At 46.2% G+C, this 11,050-nt stretch overlaps 5 non-coding genes across 5 annotated transcripts; all 5 read right to left on the bottom strand.

The window, feature by feature from the left end:
- Nucleotides 1–983: 983 nt before the first annotated feature.
- On the bottom strand, nt 984–1,174 carry LOC130348242 (U2 spliceosomal RNA). Its single transcript, XR_008886008.1, has one exon. It is a non-coding gene; the product is annotated as a U2 spliceosomal RNA (small nuclear RNA).
- Nucleotides 1,175–3,264: 2,090 nt separating this feature from the next.
- Nucleotides 3,265–3,455, bottom strand: LOC130348311 (U2 spliceosomal RNA). The gene has a single exon (XR_008886065.1). It is a non-coding gene; the product is annotated as a U2 spliceosomal RNA (small nuclear RNA).
- Nucleotides 3,456–5,546: 2,091 nt separating this feature from the next.
- LOC130348310 (U2 spliceosomal RNA) lies at nt 5,547–5,737 on the bottom strand. The gene has a single exon (XR_008886064.1). It is a non-coding gene; the product is annotated as a U2 spliceosomal RNA (small nuclear RNA).
- A 2,097-nt stretch (nt 5,738–7,834) lies between these two features.
- LOC130348309 (U2 spliceosomal RNA) lies at nt 7,835–8,025 on the bottom strand. Its single transcript, XR_008886063.1, has one exon. It is a non-coding gene; the product is annotated as a U2 spliceosomal RNA (small nuclear RNA).
- Nucleotides 8,026–10,120: 2,095 nt separating this feature from the next.
- On the bottom strand, nt 10,121–10,311 carry LOC130348308 (U2 spliceosomal RNA). Its single transcript, XR_008886062.1, has one exon. It is a non-coding gene; the product is annotated as a U2 spliceosomal RNA (small nuclear RNA).
- Between the last annotated feature and the right edge of the window lie 739 nt (nt 10,312–11,050).

Genomic DNA, 11,050 nt, shown 5'->3' with positions numbered 1-11,050 from the left:
CAGCAGATGGAGACACTGGGGGATAATTTTCTAAGGATTTATACTGATTTTTCCTGTCTGAATTTGTCGCACAGAAAGTTGCAGGCCAAATATGTGTGACATTTCTGCGACTTTAGCTTCTAGAGCATTTTTACAACATTATACATAGGTGCTGAATACATAAAAAGCGACTGTTCAGCGACAGACAAGTCGCATCGGCTGAAAGTAGGCCAGAATGTCAGTCCATGTTGGAGCAGGTTTAGATACAGTCTAAAGTATAGATCTCAAAGTCTGTGCACAGAATTTAGCAAGGGCCTCGCACCTTCTGATGCATCAGGTAGGTGCACAATAGCATAGCCTAACCCTCTGTACTTTGGTCTATATTGATGCGGGACATAGACAGCCAGCTGATGACCAATCCATTAGTGCAATGGATGGCTGGAAGCATTTGTCTTTGCCTTTGCAATACCACAGAAGCAATGCATGGTCAATGTACAGCAATGACACACCTGTGTGAACAGCCAGGAGACCCCCCCCCCCCCCCCCCATGTTATGTTACATAGTTACATAGTTAGTACGGTCGAAAAAAGACATATGTCCATCAAGTTCAACCAGGGAATTAAGGGGTAGGGGTGTGGCGCGATATTGGGGAAGGGATGAGATTTTATATTTCTTCATAAGCATTAATCTTATTTTGTCAATTAGGAACATTCAGCACCCACCCGCTATCAAGGCAGCTGCCTATCATGTCATGCCCTACCTGCACAGGTGTGCTGGCTACTCAAATGATCCAATTAAGGAGGCCATTTAGTCAGCAGCAGCAGAAGTCCTGTGCCTGGACGCTCCAACAGCGGCCAGACACAAGCAGAAGCAGCAGAAGCAGCAGCAGCAGCACCACCTTTTGTTTTTTGGCTGCAGCAGCAAGGCCCACAGGGCTGGCTAGCTGGCTAGCCAGCAAGCAGGTAGCAATGAAAGTAGGAATCTTTCTTTTTAACCCTGTAAGGGGGTGGTGCACTGTACCCGAAGATACTGCCATATCGGGTCAATGCATAGGGCGACGGAAGCAAGCTTCGAAATCGGCCCCCGTTCTCAAAAATCCATTTAATATATGGTCCCCAGATAGGGGACGTATCAGATATTAAACTGATAAGAACAGATACTACACTTGATCTTAGCCAAAAGGCCGAGAAGCGATAACCGTGAAAGGGGCGGGCCCAACAAGGTCCCCTTCATGGGCACTATCACTGCTTGCTGTCAGGGAGGCTGCCAGACAATTTTCCATGCACACTCTGGGCTGGGGGGCAGTCAACCACCAGTACACACAGCAGAACCTAAACCCATACCATTATTGCTAAGCAGCAAGACAGGGGCCCATTGCACTCCCACGGGGCCTTTTTAAATGCAATCCATAACCCGGATTTGCCAGGAACCCTTCTTACTCCTCCTACTTGCATGTGACACTGGGCTTAGGATCTGCATAGGAAACACACACACAAGCACACACCTACCTTTGTTGCCTGCAGATGCCTCCTTGGCTGTCCCCAAACGGTATCAAACCAACACCCACGGGAAGCTGTAAGCATAGAGGACATGCCTGCACCCCATTGGACTTACCTGTGTGGGTTAAATCCGGGTTATTTGACAACCTATGGCGGTGATGGTTCTGCTCAGGCAGAGCAGTGCTGATGCTCCTCATAAAGCTGTCGCTGCTGTGAAGGTTCTAGGTGACATCACAAATCCCTATGGTTACATACACAACAAAGCTGGGTTGTTGTTGTTTACACTCTGCAAGGCCTGTGGAAGTGAGTGACATCATAGCACTGTAGTTCTGAGGGTTCTAGATGGATGCAACAATCTCCTGTTGCTTCTATGAAGGCCATAATAGACGACATCACCAAACAGCTCCATAGTCACATACACAGCAAAGGAGAGATGTTGTTTACACCTAGTGATGTCAGTGGTATTGAGTGACATCACAGCACAGTGCTAAGGCTCCTGGGCCTGGACACAGCAGCGGCTGCAATATCTCAACGGAGAATACGTTTATATATATGTGTGTGTGTGCGCGTATATATATATATATATATATATATATATATATATATATATATATTTCTCCGCCGAAATCACTTTTAAACCCATTTCCACCTTTTTTTCCCTTCTCTTCCTCTTACTTTTTTTTCACGTTTTTTTACGTTTTTCTCCTTTTCGCCTCTTTTCTGGGCGTATTATTCTTCTTTTTCTTCTTTTTTTTCGTCTAATGCATACCCCATCAGTGCAGCAATGCTTATTCAATACCGCCAGCAGATGGAGACACTGGGGGATAATTTTCTAAGGATTTATACTGATTTTTCCTGTCTGAATTTGTCGCACAGAAAGTTGCAGGCCAAATATGTGTGACATTTCTGCGACTTTAGCTTCTAGAGCATTTTTACAACATTATACATAGGTGCTGAATACATAAAAAGCGACTGTTCAGCGACAGACAAGTCGCATCGGCTGAAAGTAGGCCAGAATGTCAGTCCATGTTGGAGCAGGTTTAGATACAGTCTAAAGTATAGATCTCAAAGTCTGTGCACAGAATTTAGCAAGGGCCTCGCACCTTCTGATGCATCAGGTAGGTGCACAATAGCATAGCCTAACCCTCTGTACTTTGGTCTATATTGATGCGGGACATAGACAGCCAGCTGATGACCAATCCATTAGTGCAATGGATGGCTGGAAGCATTTGTCTTTGCCTTTGCAATACCACAGAAGCAATGCATGGTCAATGTACAGCAATGACACACCTGTGTGAACAGCCAGGAGACCCCCCCCCCCCCCCCATGTTATGTTACATAGTTACATAGTTAGTACGGTCGAAAAAAGACATATGTCCATCAAGTTCAACCAGGGAATTAAGGGGTAGGGGTGTGGCGCGATATTGGGGAAGGGATGAGATTTTATATTTCTTCATAAGCATTAATCTTATTTTGTCAATTAGGAACATTCAGCACCCACCCGCTATCAAGGCAGCTGCCTATCATGTCATGCCCTACCTGCACAGGTGTGCTGGCTACTCAAATGATCCAATTAAGGAGGCCATTTAGTCAGCAGCAGCAGAAGTCCTGTGCCTGGACGCTCCAACAGCGGCCAGACACAAGCAGAAGCAGCAGAAGCAGCAGCAGCAGCAGCACCACCTTTTGTTTTTTGGCTGCAGCAGCAAGGCCCACAGGGCTGGCTAGCTGGCTAGCCAGCAAGCAGGTAGCAATGAAAGTAGGAATCTTTCTTTTTAACCCTGTAAGGGGGTGGTGCACTGTACCCGAAGATACTGCCATATCGGGTCAATGCATAGGGCGACGGAAGCAAGCTTCGAAATCGGCCCCCGTTCTCAAAAATCCATTTAATATATGGTCCCCAGATAGGGGACGTATCAGATATTAAACTGATAAGAACAGATACTACACTTGATCTTAGCCAAAAGGCCGAGAAGCGATAACCGTGAAAGGGGCGGGCCCAACAAGGTCCCCTTCATGGGCACTATCACTGCTTGCTGTCAGGGAGGCTGCCAGACAATTTTCCATGCACACTCTGGGCTGGGGGGCAGTCAACCACCAGTACACACAGCAGAACCTAAACCCATACCATTATTGCTAAGCAGCAAGACAGGGGCCCATTGCACTCCCACGGGGCCTTTTTAAATGCAATCCATAACCCGGATTTGCCAGGAACCCTTCTTACTCCTCCTACTTGCATGTGACACTGGGCTTAGGATCTGCATAGGAAACACACACACAAGCACACACCTACCTTTGTTGCCTGCAGATGCCTCCTTGGCTGTCCCCAAACGGTATCAAACCAACACCCACGGGAAGCTGTAAGCATAGAGGACATGCCTGCACCCCATTGGACTTACCTGTGTGGGTTAAATCCGGGTTATTTGACAACCTATGGCGGTGATGGTTCTGCTCAGGCAGAGCAGTGCTGATGCTCCTCATAAAGCTGTCGCTGCTGTGAAGGTTCTAGGTGACATCACAAATCCCTATGGTTACATACACAACAAAGCTGGGTTGTTGTTGTTTACACTCTGCAAGGCCTGTGGAAGTGAGTGACATCATAGCACTGTAGTTCTGAGGGTTCTAGATGGATGCAACAATCTCCTGTTGCTTCTATGAAGGCCATAATAGACGACATCACCAAACAGCTCCATAGTCACATACACAGCAAAGGAGAGATGTTGTTTACACCTAGTGATGTCAGTGGTATTGAGTGACATCACAGCACAGTGCTAAGGCTCCTGGGCCTGGACACAGCAGCGGCTGCAATATCTCAACGGAGAATACGTTTATATATATGTGTGTGTGTGCGCGTATATATATATATATATATATATATATATATATATATATATATATATATTTCTCCGCCGAAATCACTTTTAAACCCATTTCCACCTTTTTTTCCCTTCTCTTCCTCTTACTTTTTTTTCACGTTTTTTTACGTTTTTCTCCTTTTCGCCTCTTTTCTGGGCGTATTATTCTTCTTTTTCTTCTTTTTTTTCGTCTAATGCATACCCCATCAGTGCAGCAATGCTTATTCAATACCGCCAGCAGATGGAGACACTGGGGGATAATTTTCTAAGGATTTATACTGATTTTTCCTGTCTGAATTTGTCGCACAGAAAGTTGCAGGCCAAATATGTGTGACATTTCTGCGACTTTAGCTTCTAGAGCATTTTTACAACATTATACATAGGTGCTGAATACATAAAAAGCGACTGTTCAGCGACAGACAAGTCGCATCGGCTGAAAGTAGGCCAGAATGTCAGTCCATGTTGGAGCAGGTTTAGATACAGTCTAAAGTATAGATCTCAAAGTCTGTGCACAGAATTTAGCAAGGGCCTCGCACCTTCTGATGCATCAGGTAGGTGCACAATAGCATAGCCTAACCCTCTGTACTTTGGTCTATATTGATGCGGGACATAGACAGCCAGCTGATGACCAATCCATTAGTGCAATGGATGGCTGGAAGCATTTGTCTTTGCCTTTGCAATACCACAGAAGCAATGCATGGTCAATGTACAGCAATGACACACCTGTGTGAACAGCCAGGAGACCCCCCCCCCCCCCCCATGTTATGTTACATAGTTACATAGTTAGTACGGTCGAAAAAAGACATATGTCCATCAAGTTCAACCAGGGAATTAAGGGGTAGGGGTGTGGCGCGATATTGGGGAAGGGATGAGATTTTATATTTCTTCATAAGCATTAATCTTATTTTGTCAATTAGGAACATTCAGCACCCACCCGCTATCAAGGCAGCTGCCTATCATGTCATGCCCTACCTGCACAGGTGTGCTGGCTACTCAAATGATCCAATTAAGGAGGCCATTTAGTCAGCAGCAGCAGAAGTCCTGTGCCTGGACGCTCCAACAGCGGCCAGACACAAGCAGAAGCAGCAGAAGCAGCAGCAGCAGCACCACCTTTTGTTTTTTGGCTGCAGCAGCAAGGCCCACAGGGCTGGCTAGCTGGCTAGCCAGCAAGCAGGTAGCAATGAAAGTAGGAATCTTTCTTTTTAACCCTGTAAGGGGGTGGTGCACTGTACCCGAAGATACTGCCATATCGGGTCAATGCATAGGGCGACGGAAGCAAGCTTCGAAATCGGCCCCCGTTCTCAAAAATCCATTTAATATATGGTCCCCAGATAGGGGACGTATCAGATATTAAACTGATAAGAACAGATACTACACTTGATCTTAGCCAAAAGGCCGAGAAGCGATAACCGTGAAAGGGGCGGGCCCAACAAGGTCCCCTTCATGGGCACTATCACTGCTTGCTGTCAGGGAGGCTGCCAGACAATTTTCCATGCACACTCTGGGCTGGGGGGCAGTCAACCACCAGTACACACAGCAGAACCTAAACCCATACCATTATTGCTAAGCAGCAAGACAGGGGCCCATTGCACTCCCACGGGGCCTTTTTAAATGCAATCCATAACCCGGATTTGCCAGGAACCCTTCTTACTCCTCCTACTTGCATGTGACACTGGGCTTAGGATCTGCATAGGAAACACACACACAAGCACACACCTACCTTTGTTGCCTGCAGATGCCTCCTTGGCTGTCCCCAAACGGTATCAAACCAACACCCACGGGAAGCTGTAAGCATAGAGGACATGCCTGCACCCCATTGGACTTACCTGTGTGGGTTAAATCCGGGTTATTTGACAACCTATGGCGGTGATGGTTCTGCTCAGGCAGAGCAGTGCTGATGCTCCTCATAAAGCTGTCGCTGCTGTGAAGGTTCTAGGTGACATCACAAATCCCTATGGTTACATACACAACAAAGCTGGGTTGTTGTTGTTTACACTCTGCAAGGCCTGTGGAAGTGAGTGACATCATAGCACTGTAGTTCTGAGGGTTCTAGATGGATGCAACAATCTCCTGTTGCTTCTATGAAGGCCATAATAGACGACATCACCAAACAGCTCCATAGTCACATACACAGCAAAGGAGAGATGTTGTTTACACCTAGTGATGTCAGTGGTATTGAGTGACATCACAGCACAGTGCTAAGGCTCCTGGGCCTGGACACAGCAGCGGCTGCAATATCTCAACGGAGAATACGTTTATATATATGTGTGTGTGTGCGCGTATATATATATATATATATATATATATATATATATATATATATATATATATATATATTTCTCCGCCGAAATCACTTTTAAACCCATTTCCACCTTTTTTTCCCTTCTCTTCCTCTTACTTTTTTTTCACGTTTTTTTACGTTTTTCTCCTTTTCGCCTCTTTTCTGGGCGTATTATTCTTCTTTTTCTTCTTTTTTTTCGTCTAATGCATACCCCATCAGTGCAGCAATGCTTATTCAATACCGCCAGCAGATGGAGACACTGGGGGATAATTTTCTAAGGATTTATACTGATTTTTCCTGTCTGAATTTGTCGCACAGAAAGTTGCAGGCCAAATATGTGTGACATTTCTGCGACTTTAGCTTCTAGAGCATTTTTACAACATTATACATAGGTGCTGAATACATAAAAAGCGACTGTTCAGCGACAGACAAGTCGCATCGGCTGAAAGTAGGCCAGAATGTCAGTCCATGTTGGAGCAGGTTTAGATACAGTCTAAAGTATAGATCTCAAAGTCTGTGCACAGAATTTAGCAAGGGCCTCGCACCTTCTGATGCATCAGGTAGGTGCACAATAGCATAGCCTAACCCTCTGTACTTTGGTCTATATTGATGCGGGACATAGACAGCCAGCTGATGACCAATCCATTAGTGCAATGGATGGCTGGAAGCATTTGTCTTTGCCTTTGCAATACCACAGAAGCAATGCATGGTCAATGTACAGCAATGACACACCTGTGTGAACAGCCAGGAGACCCCCCCCCCCCCCATGTTATGTTACATAGTTACATAGTTAGTACGGTCGAAAAAAGACATATGTCCATCAAGTTCAACCAGGGAATTAAGGGGTAGGGGTGTGGCGCGATATTGGGGAAGGGATGAGATTTTATATTTCTTCATAAGCATTAATCTTATTTTGTCAATTAGGAACATTCAGCACCCACCCGCTATCAAGGCAGCTGCCTATCATGTCATGCCCTACCTGCACAGGTGTGCTGGCTACTCAAATGATCCAATTAAGGAGGCCATTTAGTCAGCAGCAGCAGAAGTCCTGTGCCTGGACGCTCCAACAGCGGCCAGACACAAGCAGAAGCAGCAGAAGCAGCAGCAGCAGCACCACCTTTTGTTTTTTGGCTGCAGCAGCAAGGCCCACAGGGCTGGCTAGCTGGCTAGCCAGCAAGCAGGTAGCAATGAAAGTAGGAATCTTTCTTTTTAACCCTGTAAGGGGGTGGTGCACTGTACCCGAAGATACTGCCATATCGGGTCAATGCATAGGGCGACGGAAGCAAGCTTCGAAATCGGCCCCCGTTCTCAAAAATCCATTTAATATATGGTCCCCAGATAGGGGACGTATCAGATATTAAACTGATAAGAACAGATACTACACTTGATCTTAGCCAAAAGGCCGAGAAGCGATAACCGTGAAAGGGGCGGGCCCAACAAGGTCCCCTTCATGGGCACTATCACTGCTTGCTGTCAGGGAGGCTGCCAGACAATTTTCCATGCACACTCTGGGCTGGGGGGCAGTCAACCACCAGTACACACAGCAGAACCTAAACCCATACCATTATTGCTAAGCAGCAAGACAGGGGCCCATTGCACTCCCACGGGGCCTTTTTAAATGCAATCCATAACCCGGATTTGCCAGGAACCCTTCTTACTCCTCCTACTTGCATGTGACACTGGGCTTAGGATCTGCATAGGAAACACACACACAAGCACACACCTACCTTTGTTGCCTGCAGATGCCTCCTTGGCTGTCCCCAAACGGTATCAAACCAACACCCACGGGAAGCTGTAAGCATAGAGGACATGCCTGCACCCCATTGGACTTACCTGTGTGGGTTAAATCCGGGTTATTTGACAACCTATGGCGGTGATGGTTCTGCTCAGGCAGAGCAGTGCTGATGCTCCTCATAAAGCTGTCGCTGCTGTGAAGGTTCTAGGTGACATCACAAATCCCTATGGTTACATACACAACAAAGCTGGGTTGTTGTTGTTTACACTCTGCAAGGCCTGTGGAAGTGAGTGACATCATAGCACTGTAGTTCTGAGGGTTCTAGATGGATGCAACAATCTCCTGTTGCTTCTATGAAGGCCATAATAGACGACATCACCAAACAGCTCCATAGTCACATACACAGCAAAGGAGAGATGTTGTTTACACCTAGTGATGTCAGTGGTATTGAGTGACATCACAGCACAGTGCTAAGGCTCCTGGGCCTGGACACAGCAGCGGCTGCAATATCTCAACGGAGAATACGTTTATATATATGTGTGTGTGTGCGCGTATATATATATATATATATATATATATATATATATATATATATATATATATATATTTCTCCGCCGAAATCACTTTTAAACCCATTTCCACCTTTTTTTCCCTTCTCTTCCTCTTACTTTTTTTTCACGTTTTTTTACGTTTTTCTCCTTTTCGCCTCTTTTCTGGGCGTATTATTCTTCTTTTTCTTCTTTTTTTTCGTCTAATGCATACCCCATCAGTGCAGCAATGCTTATTCAATACCGCCAGCAGATGGAGACACTGGGGGATAATTTTCTAAGGATTTATACTGATTTTTCCTGTCTGAATTTGTCGCACAGAAAGTTGCAGGCCAAATATGTGTGACATTTCTGCGACTTTAGCTTCTAGAGCATTTTTACAACATTATACATAGGTGCTGAATACATAAAAAGCGACTGTTCAGCGACAGACAAGTCGCATCGGCTGAAAGTAGGCCAGAATGTCAGTCCATGTTGGAGCAGGTTTAGATACAGTCTAAAGTATAGATCTCAAAGTCTGTGCACAGAATTTAGCAAGGGCCTCGCACCTTCTGATGCATCAGGTAGGTGCACAATAGCATAGCCTAACCCTCTGTACTTTGGTCTATATTGATGCGGGACATAGACAGCCAGCTGATGACCAATCCATTAGTGCAATGGATGGCTGGAAGCATTTGTCTTTGCCTTTGCAATACCACAGAAGCAATGCATGGTCAATGTACAGCAATGACACACCTGTGTGAACAGCCAGGAGACCCCCCCCCCCCCCATGTTATGTTACATAGTTACATAGTTAGTACGGTCGAAAAAAGACATATGTCCATCAAGTTCAACCAGGGAATTAAGGGGTAGGGGTGTGGCGCGATATTGGGGAAGGGATGAGATTTTATATTTCTTCATAAGCATTAATCTTATTTTGTCAATTAGGAACATTCAGCACCCACCCGCTATCAAGGCAGCTGCCTATCATGTCATGCCCTACCTGCACAGGTGTGCTGGCTACTCAAATGATCCAATTAAGGAGGCCATTTAGTCAGCAGCAGCAGAAGTCCTGTGCCTGGACGCTCCAACAGCGGCCAGACACAAGCAGAAGCAGCAGAAGCAGCAGCAGCAGCACCACCTTTTGTTTTTTGGCTGCAGCAGCAAGGCCCACAGGGCTGGCTAGCTGGCTAGCCAGCAAGCAGGTAGCAATGAAAGTAGGAATCTTTCTTTTTAACCCTGTAAGGGGGTGGTGCACTGTACCCGAAGATACTGCCATATCGGGTCAATGCATAGGGCGACGGAAGCAAGCTTCGAAATCGGCCCCCGTTCTCAAAAATCCATTTAATATATGGTCCCCAGATAGGGGACGTATCAGATATTAAACTGATAAGAACAGATACTACACTTGATCTTAGCCAAAAGGCCGAGAAGCGATAACCGTGAAAGGGGCGGGCCCAACAAGGTCCCCTTCATGGGCACTATCACTGCTTGCTGTCAGGGAGGCTGCCAGACAATTTTCCATGCACACTCTGGGCTGGGGGGCAGTCAACCACCAGTACACACAGCAGAACCTAAACCCATACCATTATTGCTAAGCAGCAAGACAGGGGCCCATTGCACTCCCACGGGGCCTTTTTAAATGCAATCCATAACCCGGATTTGCCAGGAACCCTTCTTACTCCTCCTACTTGCATGTGACACTGGGCTTAGGATCTGCATAGGAAACACACACACAAGCACACACCTACCTTTGTTGCCTGCAGATGCCTCCTTGGCTGTCCCCAAACGGTATCAAACCAACACCCACGGGAAGCTGTAAGCATAGAGGACATGCCTGCACCCCATTGGACTTACCTGTGTGGGTTAAATCCGGGTTATTTGACAACCTATGGCGGTGATGGTTCTGCTCAGGCAGAGCAGTGCTGATGCTCCTCATAAAGCTGTCGCTGCTGTGAAGGTTCTAGGTGACATCACAAATCCCTATGGTTACATACACAACAAAGCTGGGTTGTTGTTGTTTACACTCTGCAAGGCCTGTGGAAGTGAGTGACATCATAGCACTGTAGTTCTGAGGGTTCTAGATGGATGCAACAATCTCCTGTTGCTTCTATGAAGGCCATAATAGACGACATCACCAAACAGCTCCATAGTCACATACACAGCAAAGGAGAGAT

Source organism: Hyla sarda, unplaced genomic scaffold, assembly GCF_029499605.1.
Source record: "Hyla sarda isolate aHylSar1 unplaced genomic scaffold, aHylSar1.hap1 scaffold_879, whole genome shotgun sequence".
NCBI lineage: Eukaryota > Metazoa > Chordata > Amphibia > Anura > Hylidae > Hyla > Hyla sarda.
The sequence above is the reverse complement of the archived record's forward strand: the minus strand, read 5'-3'. Positions and strand labels throughout refer to the sequence as shown.